The following is a 15138-nucleotide window of genomic DNA, read 5'->3' on the forward strand; positions in this document are numbered from 1 at the left end:
CTTCCACAGAGGTTTCCTGTCATAGTCAGACACATTGGACAACCACCACAATCTTAACCTGAATAGTAGACAACATATTTCCAGTGTAGAACTAGAATGAACACATTGTCCACTATAACTTAGACCTCAAGTCCACAGAACATTGGAACTGAATGAGGACATTCGGCCCATTGCGTCTGTTCCACCATTCCATCATGGCTAATATATAATCCCACTCAACCCCACTGTCCTATTTCTAGCTTGTTAGAATGCTACACAAATTTGCAGGATCAGTAACTAAAAAGCTCACATAATGTATCATACCAGGAAATATATTCACCTCGAAGACATCGCTGCAATCAGCTGTGAAGAAAATAAACCTTCACCTAAAACAGTGGATGTGCAGGTCTTGGAAAAATCTCTTGTACGAAAGTAATATGTTTCTTTTTAAGCTGTGATGCAACACTTTGTCATATATACTCCGTAGCTCTAAATAATCAGTATTAATGACTGAAAATGACCAGTGTGAAACAGTTGTAACACACACAAAATGCAGGAGTATCTCAGGTAGGCCAGGCATGATTTCAATGGAAATTCATAAACAGTCAATGTTTCAGGCTGAAATCCGTCTTCAGATAGGGGGAAGGCACCAGAATAAAAAGGTGGGTGAAGGAGAAGGATAGCCAGAAGGTGGTAGGTGAAGCCAGATGGGTGGGAAAGGTAAAGGGCTGGAGAGGAAGGAATCTGATAGGAGAGGAGAGTAGATCAGAGGAGAAAGGGAAGGAGGAAGGATGCCGGAGGAAGTGATAGGCGGGTAGAGGAGAGGTAAATGTCCAGAGTATAGAATAGAAGAGGGAATTGGGAGGGAAAAAAATTATGTTATGTGATGGATATCGCTGTCTGGGGCCCGGGGGACCTTTCTGCCATGTTCAGCTGTGTAACACAGCAGCTGGCTCTTCAGGAGTCATTGGGTTGGCTTTGAGTAAGTTAAATTTCTAACCAATATTCCTTGCTCAGCCTCATGTCATAAACTAATGAAGAAGGCATCACAATAGTGTAGCAGTTAGTGAGACACTATTACAGCTCAGGGTGTTCCAGAGTCGGACTCCGAATCTGTAAGGGATCTCTGTACGTTCTCCCCAAGGAATGTGTGGGGTTTCTCCAGGTGCTACAGTTTCATAAGATCATAACATACAGGAGCAGATTTAGGCCATTTGGCCCAATGAGTCTGCTCCACTGTTTCATCATGCCTCTCATCCCCAATCTCCTTCCTTCTCCCTGTATCCTTTCATGGCCTGACTAATCAGCAACCTACCACCCTCTGCCATAAATATACATAAAGAATTGGCCTTCACAATTACCTGTGGCAACAAATCCCATAGATTCCCCAGTCTCTGGCTAAAGAAATTCCTCCTCATCTCCGTTCAAAAGAACACCCCCCTATTCTGAGGGTAGATCCTCTATTCTTAGACTCTCCCACCATAGGACACATCCTCTCCACATCCACTTTATCAAGGCCTTTCACCATTCAATACATTTCAGTTAGGTTACACCTCATTCCTCTGAATTCTGGTGAATACAGGTCCAGAGCCTTCAAACACTCTGCATTTGGCAAGCCATTCAATTTGTGAACCTCCTCTGGAACTTCTCAAATGCCAGCACATCTATTCCTTATAAAGCCTTAACATTACATCCTTGGTTTTATATCCTAGCCCTCTTGAAAGGAATTTATATATAGGCATCCGTTAGTATCGTGAGACCATGGACTTGCACCTTGGAAGGTTTCCACGGCGCAGGCCTGGGCAAGGTTGTATGGAAGACCAGCAGTTGCCCATGCTGCAAGTCTCCCCTCTCCACGACCCCAATGTTGTCCAAGGGAAGGGCACTAGGGCCGATACAGCTTGGCACCAGTGTTGTCGCAGAGCAATGTGTGGTTAAGTGCCTTGCTCAAGGACACAACATGCTGCCTCAGCTGAGGCTTGAACTAGCGACCTTCAGGTCACTAGACTGATGCCTTAACCACTTGGCCATGTGCTAACACATGAAAGGAATGCTAAAGTTGCATTTGCCTCCCTCACTACGGACTCACCCTGCAAATTAACCTTTAGGGAATCCTGTACAAGGACTCCAAAGACCCTTTGTGTGTCAGTGTTTTGTATCCACCCACAGTCTAAAGACATATTTAGTTGGTTAATTGGACATTCTAAATTGTCCTGTGATTAGGTTAGGGTTAAATCAAGGTTGTTTGGGTTTGTTGGGGCAGTGTGGCTTGAAGGGCCAGAAGGGCCTACTTTGTGCTGTATCAATAAATTATCTAATTCATTAATAAATAGGATCCTCATTCGCCCATTATTTTATCAAGAGAAAACAATAGGGTTTGCCTTGGTTTAATTAAACAATGTATTCTCCTCCCTCTGATGAATGTAACAGAACATAGAATAGTACAGCACAGTACAGGCCCTTCGGCCCACATTGTTGTGCCGATCCTCAAATCCTACCCCCCATATAACCCCCCACCTTAAATTCCTCCATATACCTGTCTAGTAGTCTCTTAAATTTCACTAGTGTACCTGCCTCCACCACTGACTCAGGCAGTGCATTCCACGCACCGACCACTCTCTGAGTGAAAAACCTTCCTCTAATATCCCTCCTGAACTTCCCACCTCTAACCTTAAAGCCATGTCCCCTTGTATTGAGCAGTGGTGCCCTGGGGAAGAGGCGCTGGCTATCCACTCTATCTATTCCTCTTACTATCTTGTACACCTCTATCATGTCTCCTCTCATCCTCCTTCTCTCCAAAGAGTAAAGCCCTAGCTCCCTTAATCTCTGATCATAATGCATACTTTCTAAACCAGGCAGCATCCTAGTGAGTCTCCTCTGTACCCTTTCCAATGCTTCCACATCCTTCCTATAGTGAGGTGACCAGAACTGGACACAGTACTCCAAGTGTGGCCTAACCAGAGTTTTATAGAGCTGCATCATTACTTCACGACTCTTAAACTCTATCCCTCGACTTATGAAAGCTAACACTCCATAAGCTTTCTTAACTACCCTATCTACCTGTGAGGCAACTTTCAGGGATCTGTGAACATGTACTCCCAGATCCCTCTGCTCCTCCACACTACCAAGTATCCTGCCAAAATTGCCACAGGTAGAATAAATGTTAGAAAGCAGTCAGGCTTGCTAGGAATGGTCAGGGGATGAAAAGAAGAATGACAGAAAGACGGGATGACTAGAATCCATTCCTCTGCCTTTGATCTCTGTGACAGATGACTGCACCTCACTAGTGTGTCATTTTAGCATATATGAATTGTATCTATCTGTGTTTTGGAAATTCTTTGTGTTTTAGAAATCATTTGTAATTTGGAAATCTTTTATAAAATATAGCCCTCTGTGAATTTTAAATGTGTTTTAATAATTTTATCTAAATTTAAATGTGTATCACTAAAAATAAATGAACAGTGTTTAAACTACTTTCTTAGCTGGAAGTATCACCTCCTTGGTAGCGAGGTGGACCCACTTCTCAAATAGTGGGTAATGACAGCCAAACTTGCCATGGGCGTTAAACAGGGAAGTGAACCAGCCTTTCAGGAGTAGGTGACTACAGCATCGTTCATTTGTTATATGGCATGGGCGATCATGGTCTTGCCATGACCATGATTGATCTTGACAAACTTTTCTTAAGAGGTAGTTTGCCATTGCCTTCTTCTGGGCAGTGTCTTTACAAGATGGGTGATCCCAGCCATTATCAATACTCTTCAGAGATTGTCTGCCTGGTGTCCGTGGTCACACAACCAGGACTTGTGATCTGCACCAGCTGCTCATTCGACCATCCACCACCTGCTCCCATGGCTCCCCTAAGCAGGTGCTACACCTTGCCCAAGGGTGACTTACAGGTTAGCAGAGGGAAGGAGCATCGTACACCTCCTTTGGTAGAAACAGATCTCCACCTCACCCAAGGCTGCAGTATAACCTCCCTTTAGTGTGGTTACCTGTTCATATGAGATCAGAACTTCACAGACAGCAAGCCCAATACCATCATGGTCAATACAAATGATGCATTTCCTTCTATGTTTTAATGTATACTTGATAAATAACCTTTAATTTTGAAACATTATTTGTTTATCTTTAGATTTCACTGTGTCTGGTTCACAGAACGACTTAATAACTCATATCCATTCTGAAGAATTAACTCCTTTCAATTTCCCCAAACACTTTAAACCCAGACCAGTCCAGTCCAGTCCAGTTCCTCATGCTCCCTCTTTCAGAGCCTTACTCTTTGTCTGTCCCATCACATTGAGGCAAACGATCAGATCACCATGGAAATACATACTGCATTTACTGGGAGTCTTCAACTCTCTCCTTCCTTTTGGTAATGCCTATCTTCATTTCAGGGATAGGTTAACAACCAATATCCATTGCAACGCTACAGGGTCCCTCATCAATTTTCAGTACATCCTTTTGCAGTGGGATGTAGAAATGTTATTTTTCAGTATTTTCTAGTAATTATAGTACAGTTGCTTCTGTAATTTTCCATAAATTTCTTGGTTTTCAGTAACGGTTGTCAAATGAATTTGACTGTTTTATAGATTGGTTGTTATCAATGGAACTTTGTTATCTCTAGTCTGAGTATGAGAAGACCATGAATACCTTAAGTCTGGTCTTTTCTTTTTCTCTCGACACATCTTCTGATTCAAGTACAAGTTGAAGTTTATTGTCATTCACCCATATGCATGCATACCACCAAATGAAACAGCGTTCCTCCAGACCAAGGTGCACAACTCTGTACATATAACATATAACTCACACACAACATTATCACCTCCCTCTGGGTCCCCTCTTCCTTCCCTATCTCTCACAGTCCACTCTCCTCTTTTATCAGATTCCTTCCTCTTCAGCCCTTTATTTTTCCTACCTACCTGGCTTCACCTATCGCCTTCTAGCTACCCTCCTTCCCCTCTCCTGACCTTTTTATTTTGGCATCTTCCCTCTCCCTTTACAGTCCTATCCTGATGAAGGGTCTTAGCCTGAAACATTGACTGTTTATTCATTTCCATAGAAGCTGCCTGACCTGCTGAGATCCTCCGACATTTTGTGTGTGATGCTTTGGATTTCCAGCATCTGCAGAAGCTCTTGTTTTTATGAAATTCTACAATCAGCTGCTATTCTCCATCGTTCATTTTACCTTCAAAATGATGCTAACAGCAGATAGGGCATCTCTTGCAGCTCTATAAAAGCCTGGTTAGATCACACCTGGCAAAACACAGTAAGTGCTGGAGGAACTCAGCAGGCCAGGCAGCATCTGGGAAAAGAGTACAGGCGACGTTTCAGACTAAAACACTTCAGCGGGATCCTTCTGGCCCAAAATGTCGACTGTACTCTTTTCCTAGATGCTGTCTGGTCTGCTGAGTTTGTGTGCGTTGCTTGGATTTCCAGCACCGGCAGATTTTCTCTTGTTTTAGACCACACTTAGAGTATTCTGTTCAGTTCAAGTCACCTCATTATAGGGAGTATGTGGAAGCTTTAGAGAGGGTGCAGAGGAGATCTACCAGGATGCTACTTGGATTAGAGAGTATGTCTTTTGAGTTAGGTTGAGTGAGATAAGGCTTTTCTCTCTGGAGAAAAGGAGAATTAGATGTGACTTAATAGAGGTGTACAAGAAGCATAGATTGAGTGCATAGGTAGAGACACTTTCTCAGGATGGAAATGACGAATATGATGTGGCATCATTTTAAGATGTTTGGAGGAAAGTATAGTAGAAATGTCAGCAGTAAACCTTTTACAGCGAGAGTGGTGGGTGTTAGAACGTGCTCCCAGGGGTGATATTAGTCCCCAGGGGAGGCTTTTCCCAGGGAGTTGTGAATCTGTGGAATTTTCTGCCCAATGAAGCAGTGGAGGCTACCTCAGTAAATATATTCAAGACAAGGTTGGATAGATTTTTGCATGTTATTGTTGTTCAGTTGTTTAGTCAAGTCTGACTTTTCGTGACCTCATGGACCATGGGGTCCATTGAGTTTTCATGGAAAGATACAGAAGTAGATATCTTCCAAGCAGATACTGCTGCCTGGGTCGAGACCGGCTGGGTTTGAACTCAGGACCCATCTGCCTTGAAGTCCAGTGCTGATACCACTACGCCATCAGCTGGTCCTACCATTTTTGCATAGTAAGGGTTATGGGGAAAAGGCAGGTAGGTGGAGATGAATCCATGGCCAGATCAGCCATGATCTTATCGAATGAGGAGCAGGCTCGATGGACCAGATGGCCTGCTCCTGCTCTTATTTCTTATGTTGTTATGCAGTAGAGGCAGACACATTTGGGATATTTAGGATAATCTTAGATAAGCATGTGAACGAAAGGATAATGGAGGACTACTCTATATAGGAGGGAAGGGTTAGATTGAAGTTGGAGAAGGTTAAAGGGTCAGCACAACATTATGGGCTGAAGAGCCTGTACTGTTCTGTATTTCTCTATGTTCTATGTTCCCCTTTCCTCCTGGTTAGCATTATGAAGACATCATTCCTTCACGACTTCCTGATTTGCTCTTCCATTTTTACCAACTCCTGGTCCTTTTCTCAAGGTATGCAGCTGCAGGAAGTACAACATCCGACTCTTATCTTTTGATCTTCCCACGTTCCTGCGAATGAATCTTGGACTTTGGTTACTCCTCCTTTCCTATTTCTGAGAGGTTTGATCAATACAGTCTGGGGTGCTTCAGCGAAGAATGCTTTACGCTGCGGCCTGCAGTGGGCGAGCGGCACGATGCTGAACTAAGCCAAACTGGGCACTATTGGACTCCTGGTTTGATGTCTGATATTCTGTTTGTTGTCCCCTTGCCCTTTGCTTTTCAGTAATTTGTTCTTTTTTTGTGCCCTAGTTGTTTGAAGTTATCTTGAATGGGTTCCATGGTGTTTCTTTGTTTCATGGCTACCTGTGGGAGGACAGACCTCAGAGTCGTATCCTGTATATATCTCGACTGCCCATTACGCACTGGCGTTTAGGGCAGCAATGAAGGTCCTCCATCTCTGGTGGTGTTCAGGGATTCCTTCATCATGTCAGTAGCTCAGTTTTCACTACTGTCATTCGTGCAACTCCCGGGTGGAGACTCAGGAATACCATCGCACTCAGATATAGAAGGACTCTTCATCACTGTTTCCGTAACAGTTTTGTTTGACCAGTCAGGGTTGTTAGCCCTGAGCTGAATGCCTGAACCTGGAGGACCGGTGGGCCACTCTTAGTCTGGCCTCTACCCTTTGACCTGTTGGGCATGGTTGACCCTATCAAAAGCCAAAGCATAAATCCCTGACTCAAGCCAGCATAGCTCTTCGGGTCATTGAGGCACACAAGCCTTCAAACCATGACAAGGTTGTGGTCCTCCTGGAAGGTTCTGTATACTGTACATACTTCGATAATAAATGTACTTTGAATCGTTGAATCATTGAATCTTTGAATGAAATGCTGCTCCCATGAATTCATTTGTACCTCATCCAATCCAGAACATTGCATTCAGTACCATGGCCTCTTTCACATCGCAGGAACCAAGCAAAGGTTGGATGGTCACTTTGTAGAACATCATTAAACTCTCACCATAATTCTCCATCTGGCTTCTTCGGTAGTGAGATCCAGGTCTGAAGTGAATCAATGGATGGCATATTCAAGGCGCAGAGTGACTCGCAGCAGCAGAGACCAAGAGGAGACCTGATCAAAGTTTATAAGATTATTACATCATAGAGAAGTATAGCATAGAAAAAGGCCCTTCATTCTATCTAGTCCATGTCAAGACCATATTAACTGCCTACCTACTCCCATTGACCTGCACCCAAACCATAGGCCTCCATACCCCTACTATCCATGTACTTTCAAAACTTCTCTTAAATGCTGAACTCGAGCTCACATGCTTCACTTGTGCTGGCAGCTCATTCCACACTCTCACAACTCTTTAAGTGAAGAAGTTTCCCCTCATGTTCCCCTGAAACTTTTCATCTTTCAGCCTTAACCTATGACCTCTGGTTCCACCCAACTCAGTGGAAAAAGCCTGCTTGAACTTACCCTATCTATAGCCCTCATAATTTTGTATACCTCTATCGAACCTCCCCTCAATCTTCTAATGCAGTTTATAAACCTCAAGCACAAGTCAAGACTCCTTTTTGTGTCATAGAATTATAGAAATATAAATAATAGAAAAAATAAGTTCATCTTTATCATGCCTGGATTGGATATTTGAATCGCCTTGTCTAACTTATCCCATTCCTTATTTTCCCCTCTTATACGGTTCTTTAACATTTACTTCTTCACTTGTCTTGTCAGACACACATCAAAATAACTTGATGCAAAAAGAAATCGTTTCCTCATGTCACCTCTGGTCCTCACAACCTGCTCAGGTCTCCAAATCTTGCTACTGTAAACCATTTCTCTGTATTTACTCTATCAAAAACCACTCATGGCTTTGAAGACCTCTATCATGTTCACTGCTGCTTTTAGGAACAAAATCTCAACATCATATGTCCTCACGTAATTGAGGTCTCTATTCCTGTTACTGTTCTAGTAAATTAGTTCCATGACATCCCCGAAGCTTTAACATCGCTCCAAAAGGGCAATGCCTAGAACTAAATGCAGTATTTCAGCTGAGGTCGAACCAGTGTCTGATGAGCAGGTGGAGACACAGCACATACAGTGTTTGTCCAAAAAGGGAAAAGCAAGGCAAATCACAAACTCAGAATCGGATCAGAATCAAATATCTCCGCCATATTTGTTGTCGCCAACGCCGGTGGACTGGGCAGATGAGATCTATAGTTAAGAGCAATGGCCCAGAAGGTGGCTCTGTAACACTCCATGGAGAGTGAAGGGCATGACAAGGTACAGAAGAAGTCGTGGTCATCCACTACAACCAAGGAAGACTCAGTTTGCTCATACGACTGAAACTGGGCCTCTGTGGTCAAGAGGGTGGAAATGCCCCCAGTTCAAAAGCTTTTCCATCTTATAAACTCTCCTGCATGGGTTTCCTGTCATTATTGGATACGATGGACAACCAACACTTGATCATGGTAACATCTCCGTGGCAGCCCGGAAAGAGGCAGTGGTCACGGCAGACTGTCACCATATATATATTTAGAAAGTTAAATTAAATGAGTAGTGCAAAAAGAAGAAAAATAAATTGTGAGTCGGTGTTATTGAATGTCCGTTCAGAAAGCCGATGGCAGAGGGGAAGAAGCTGTTACTAAGTCGTTGAACAACACACACAAAATGCTGGAGAAACTCAGCAGGCAAGGCAGCATCTACGGAAAAGAATACAGCTGGCGTTTCAGGCCGAAACCCTTCAGCAGGCTTCATGCCTGCTGAGTTCCTCCAGCATTTTGTGTGTGATGCTCGGATTTCCAGCATCTGCAAATTTTCTCTTGGTTTCAAAGATTCAAGTTTCAAAGATTCAAAAAACTTTATTGTCATTCTAACCGTACATCAGCAGAATGAGACAGCGTTTCTCAGGGGCAGTGCAATCATAACATAACAAACGCAACACTAAATAATAAATAGTAAAACACAACAGCCACATGTCAGTTAAAATCAGTTATAAGTGTCCAGTGCAAGTTAAAGGTGTCCAAAGCAGAGTCAAGTGGAGCAGCTATTTAGCAGTCTGACTGCCTGTGGGAGGAAGCTGTTTAGTAGCCTTGTGGTTTTAGTTTTGATGCTCCTGTAAAGTTTGCCTGATGGCAGAAGGACAAAGGGTTCATGGAGAGGGTGTGAGGGGTCTTTAATGATATACTGTGTCTTCTGGAGGCATTGACTCTGAAAGAGGTCTTGGACAGAAGGTAGGGAGACCCCAATAACCTTCTCTGCTCCCCTAACCACCCTCTGCAAAGTTCCTTTGTCGACAGCACTGCAGCTGGAGTACCAGGTTGTGATGCAAAAAAGTCAGTTTGTGACTTAATCAGTGAGTGTATGTGTAACACTGAGGTTCGGCCAGCATACGTTTGTCTGGGGTGAGACAGCCTCTGGCCCAGCCAAACTGAGAAATCTCATTTGTGTGGATGCTACGTGATGTGTTGCCCGGTTACAAATCCGAACCGCAAAATATCAGTAATATCAAAATACACCGTATACAATTAAGCGATTGATCTTTATAAATCTTAATCTGAATATAGGGTTAGTAAAGAAAATAAAAAGAAAAAGGGCCCATTTTAATGAAACAGTCTAAGGTGCACATTGGAGCTCATGGAATTGTCCTTTTGTCCCCCATCTACCTCCTCCGAGTGTCGCTGACTGTTGGACCCTGGCTCCAAGTCCACGCTGTCCAGCGGCCTATCAATTCTTTCCATTCGCGTCTTCTCTCTTCATCTGTCACCGACAAAAGACCGCAAAATCCCTTCTCCCAGACCCACAAGAAAAAACAACATGCCTCTCATTGGTTAGCATAAATTCCAAAGCCCCCGTTATCTCTAGTCATAACCCAAACATTGCTGATACAGAGAAACCATTACATTAACAGTGGAACATTACAGGGAGCCCATTATATTAGCAGAGAAACCTTACAGTGCATTACACTCTTCCACCACCAAATTTAGTTATGTCCTCATGACATTGAGATAATTCGCCAACCCTTCCTGCAAAACACATAGTCCAATCCAGGTGCAAAAGGCAGTGACAAAGCTCCCCAAAACAGTAGGAGTCACACTCTGTTGCCGCCGGTGCTACATAGGCCAGCCTATTCAGTGGTTTCCTAATTCTCTGAGACCTCCGCACCCCCTCACTTAACTCTTCATGTTCAGACACTAATGGGGATACTTCTGGTCTACCTGGCAAGGCCTCCCCCGACCGATCACTCATGCCCACCTGCAAGTCAGACCGCTCTGTCCCTTGGCAAAGCCCCACTTCATCCCTTGCAGAGTCCCGCTGAAACCCAGGCTGTCCCTCTACTTCACCTGACTCAGCGGGAGAAAGGCTGGAAGTCTCTTCCTCAATCATTGGGGAGTTAGCGAAAGGCAGCATGTACCACACATCCAGATCCTCATCCTCTGAATCAGTATCCCTCTCAGGGATGGGTGCCGGCCTAACCTCTCAAGCTGTGGGCCCTGCAGCCGCCCCGCGTTTCCGCAGAGTCCCCTTATTATTTGTAGTCTCCAAGTCGGGCTCTGGGTCTACGTGCACTTCTTGTCCCAGGGGCAGTAGGTGGTTCTGATGGAAAATCTTAACAGGCCCATTCCCCTCCTCTGGTTTCACCTGGAAAACTGGTAGATTTGGCATCTGACTCTCCATCACATGGGGCTTAGCCACCCAGTTCTCAGCCAATTTATGTTTCCCAGGTAGCCCCAAATTCCTTATGAGGTCTCGGTCTCCTTGTAGGAGTTGGGAGAACCGTACCTTTTGATCGTATCTCCTCTTATTCCCTTGATTCTGCCTGGCAGCCATGACCCCAGCTAATTCATAAGCCCTTTTCAGCTCTCGTCTCATATCAGACACATACTTCAGATAAGTCTTTGGTGGTAAGTCACCCTCGTCAGTCCCAAAACAAAGGTCTTTGGGCAACCTCGCCTCAGGCCCAGACATTAGATCAGTGGTCACCAGGTATCGGGCCGCAAAGCATGTGCTACCAGGCCGCGAGGAAACGATATGATTTGGCGATATGAAACGATATGAGGCAGCTGCACCTTTCCTCATTCCTTGTCACGCCCACTGTTGAACTTTAACGCATGCGAGGTCATCAGTGACCCAAGACGCAAATGACCCACGAAGTGTAAAGGAATGGGTCTGTGACCCATTTGTTAATGTCCCCGGTGAATCACCCATGTCAGCGCGGGAAAAAGATCAACTCCTCGAGCTTGCAAATGACGGCGGGCTGAAAAGTATGTTTGACATAACATCTCTTGCCGGCATTCTGGATCAAAGTCAAGACTGAATATCCTGAGATAGCCACGAAAGCACTGAAAACATTGCTTCCATTTCCAACACCATATCTCTGCGAAGCGGAGTTTTCTGCAATGAATGCAATGAAAACTAAATGACAGAATAGACTGGACATAAGGAACCCCCTTCGAGTATCGCTGTCTCCCATCACCCCTCGATGGGACCGTGTTGTTGCAGGAAAACAAGCCCAGGGCTCCCACTGATTCAGCGATATTGGTGTGTTGTAATGATTTTATATGTTCATACGAGGAAAATATGTGCTGTGTGTTTAATAGCCAAACGTTACTTAAAATGTTATGATGCTATTGACTTATAAGTGACTTATAATTCAGTGCTCTCAACCTCCGGGCCGCAAAGAATGCAGCGGTACAGCGGTAGCCAGAACGCACTCAACACATCTTTAAGATAAAAGCCAAAATAAACAAGCTAATTGATTACGTAACACACAAAAAAGTTGCTGGTGAACGCAGCAGGCCAAGCAGCATCTCCAGGAAGAGGTACAGTCGACGTTTCGGGCCGAGACCCTTCATCAGGACTAACTGAAAGAAGAGTGAGTAAGAGATTTTCGTTTGACTTCTCAAACTTCCGCTAATGCCCCACCTCCCTCCGTACCCCAGCCGTTATTTATTTATTTATTCATATATACACACATTCTTTTTCTCTCTCTCCTTTTTCTCCCTCTGTCCCTCTCACTATACCCCTTGCCCATACTCTGGGTTTCCCCCCCCTCCCCTTTTTCTTTCTCCCTAGGCCTCCAGTCCCATGATCCTCTCATATTCCTTTTGCCAATCACCTGTCCAGCTCTTGGCTCCATCCCTCCCCCTCCTGTCTTCTCCTATCACTTCGGATCTCCCCCTCCCCCTCCAACTTTCAAATCTCTTACTAGCTCTTCCTTCATTTAGTCCTGACGAAGGGTCTCGGCCCGAAGCGTCAACTGTGCCTCTTCCTAGAGATGCTGCCTGGCCTGCTGCGTTCCGCCAGCAACTTTTATGTGTGTTGCTTGAAATTCCAGCTCTGCAGATTTCCTTGTGTTTGCGTTTTTAATTGATTAGGTACCACCCAGCACCTAATCAATTAGCTTGTTTATTTCGGCTTTTTTCTTAAAGATATGCTGGGTGCGTTCCGGCCACCGCTGTACCGGTGCATTCTTCGCGGCCCAGAGGTTTGAGACAACTGTTATAATTGACTTACTACTATATTCATGCAAGGAAAATATGCGCTGTGTGTTTAATGTTAAATTCGTTAGATAAACCCCTTTAGAAATGAAATTGAGTGTATTAGCCACTTATAAGTGACTTATACTTGACTTATCACCTATATTCCAGTCATGATTAACACCACCTCCCCCCGCACCGGTCAGCCGGTTCGCAAGAATATTGTCAATATTAAACCGGTCCACAGTGCATAAAAAGGTTGGGGACCCCTGCATTAGATAATATGGCGAGTACCCAGCAGCTTCATTTTGGGTACAGTTGTAACTGTGAACCAGATGTCCAATATGTTGACTCCACCTGCTGTTCTTGCTGATCTCCAGGGTCTCGAGCATGTCTAGCAAGGTCTGATTAAACCTCTCAGGCTGGGGATCACCCTGCAGATGATAGGGAGTAGCCCTCGACTTTTCAACCCCAAGCATGCCCAGTAACTCAAGGATGAGCCTGCTCTCGAAATCCCATCCCTGATCACTATGTATCTGCCTTGGAAGGCCGTCATAGATGAAATCCTTCTCCCATAACACTTTGGCCACCGTGGAAACCCTCTGATCGTTGGTAGGAAAAGCCTGAGCATATCTGGTGTAGTGGTCCGTGATGACTAAGACATTCGCCGTGTTGGTGGCATCAGGTTCTATAGACAGGAAATCCACACACACCAGGTACAGGGGCACCACACTCTGCAAGTGGGACAAAGGAGCTGCCTGCGTAGGCAGTGTCTTCCGCCGTATGCATCAAGTGCACGACTTGCAGTATTCTTCGACCTCCGACTTCATTCGGGGCCAGTAAAACCGGTCTCTGAGGAATCCATAGGTCTTTTCCACCCCCAAATATCCAGAATCATCATGAAGTGACTTCAACGCAATCTTCCGATACTTCTCGGCAGAACCAGCCGGCAACGCCAAGGTTGGTCCGGGGGTGGCGTGACACGGTATAGGATCTGGGCCTGCAACTCCAGTCGAGGTCATTCTCACAGTAATGGAGGCAATGACGCGTGTTTCGTCTTCTCCCCCTGAGCCATGTCTCCCTTTTTGAGTGCTGACCAAATGGTGCCAATGCCCGGATCATCTCGCTGAGCAGCTGCCACTTCCCCAGAACTCAATTCTGATTTGTCTTCAGAGAGGTCAGGTTACAGTAAACTTGGGGGATGGCTTCATCAGAAGCCCCCAATTGATCCACAGCTCGATCCTGCCCCTCCTTTTCCTCTGCCTTCACAGTGATGGCAAAATTAGAGCCCATGGTATTGGGGGTAGGGTACCATGGATAGAAAATTGATTGGCAGACAGGAAACAAAGAGTAGGTCCTTTTCAGAACGGCAGGTGGTGACTAGTGGGGTACCGCAAGGCTCAGTGCTGGGACCGCAGCTGTTTACAATATAAATGATTTAGATGAGGGAATTAAAAGTAACATTAGCAAATTTGTAGGTGAGACAAAGCTGGGTGGCAGTGTGAAATGTGTGGAGGATGTTGAGATAATGCAGGACAGGTTGGGTGAGTGGGCAGATGCATGGCAGATGCAGTTTAATATGGATAAATGTGAGGTTATCCACTTTGGTAACAAGAACAGGAAGGCAGATTACTATTTGAATGGTGTCAAGTTAGGAAAAGGGGAAGTACAACAAGACCTTGGTGTCCTTGTTCATCAGTCACTGAAAGTAAACAGGCAGATACAGCAGGCAGTGAAGAAAGCTAATGGCATGTTGGCCTTCATAAAAAGGGGAGTTGAGTATAGGAGCAAAGAGGTCCTTCTGCAGTTGTACAGGGCCCTGGTGAGACCCCACCTGGAGTACTGTGTGCAGTTTTGGTCTCCAAATTTGAGGAAGGACATTCTTGCTATTGAGGGAGTGCAGTGGAGGTTTCATGAGGTTAATTCCCGGGATGGCGGGGCTGTCATATGTTGAAAGATTGGAGTGACTGGGCTTGTACACTCTGGAATTTAGAAGGATGAGCGGGAATCTGATTGAAGCATATAAGATTATTAAGGGATTGGACACGCTGGAGGCAGGAAGCATGTTCCCGCTGATGGGTGAGTCCGGAACCAAAGGCCACAATTTGAG

This window comes from Mobula birostris, chromosome 2 (assembly GCF_030028105.1).
Source record: "Mobula birostris isolate sMobBir1 chromosome 2, sMobBir1.hap1, whole genome shotgun sequence".
Classification (NCBI taxonomy): Eukaryota; Metazoa; Chordata; class Chondrichthyes; order Myliobatiformes; family Myliobatidae; genus Mobula; species Mobula birostris.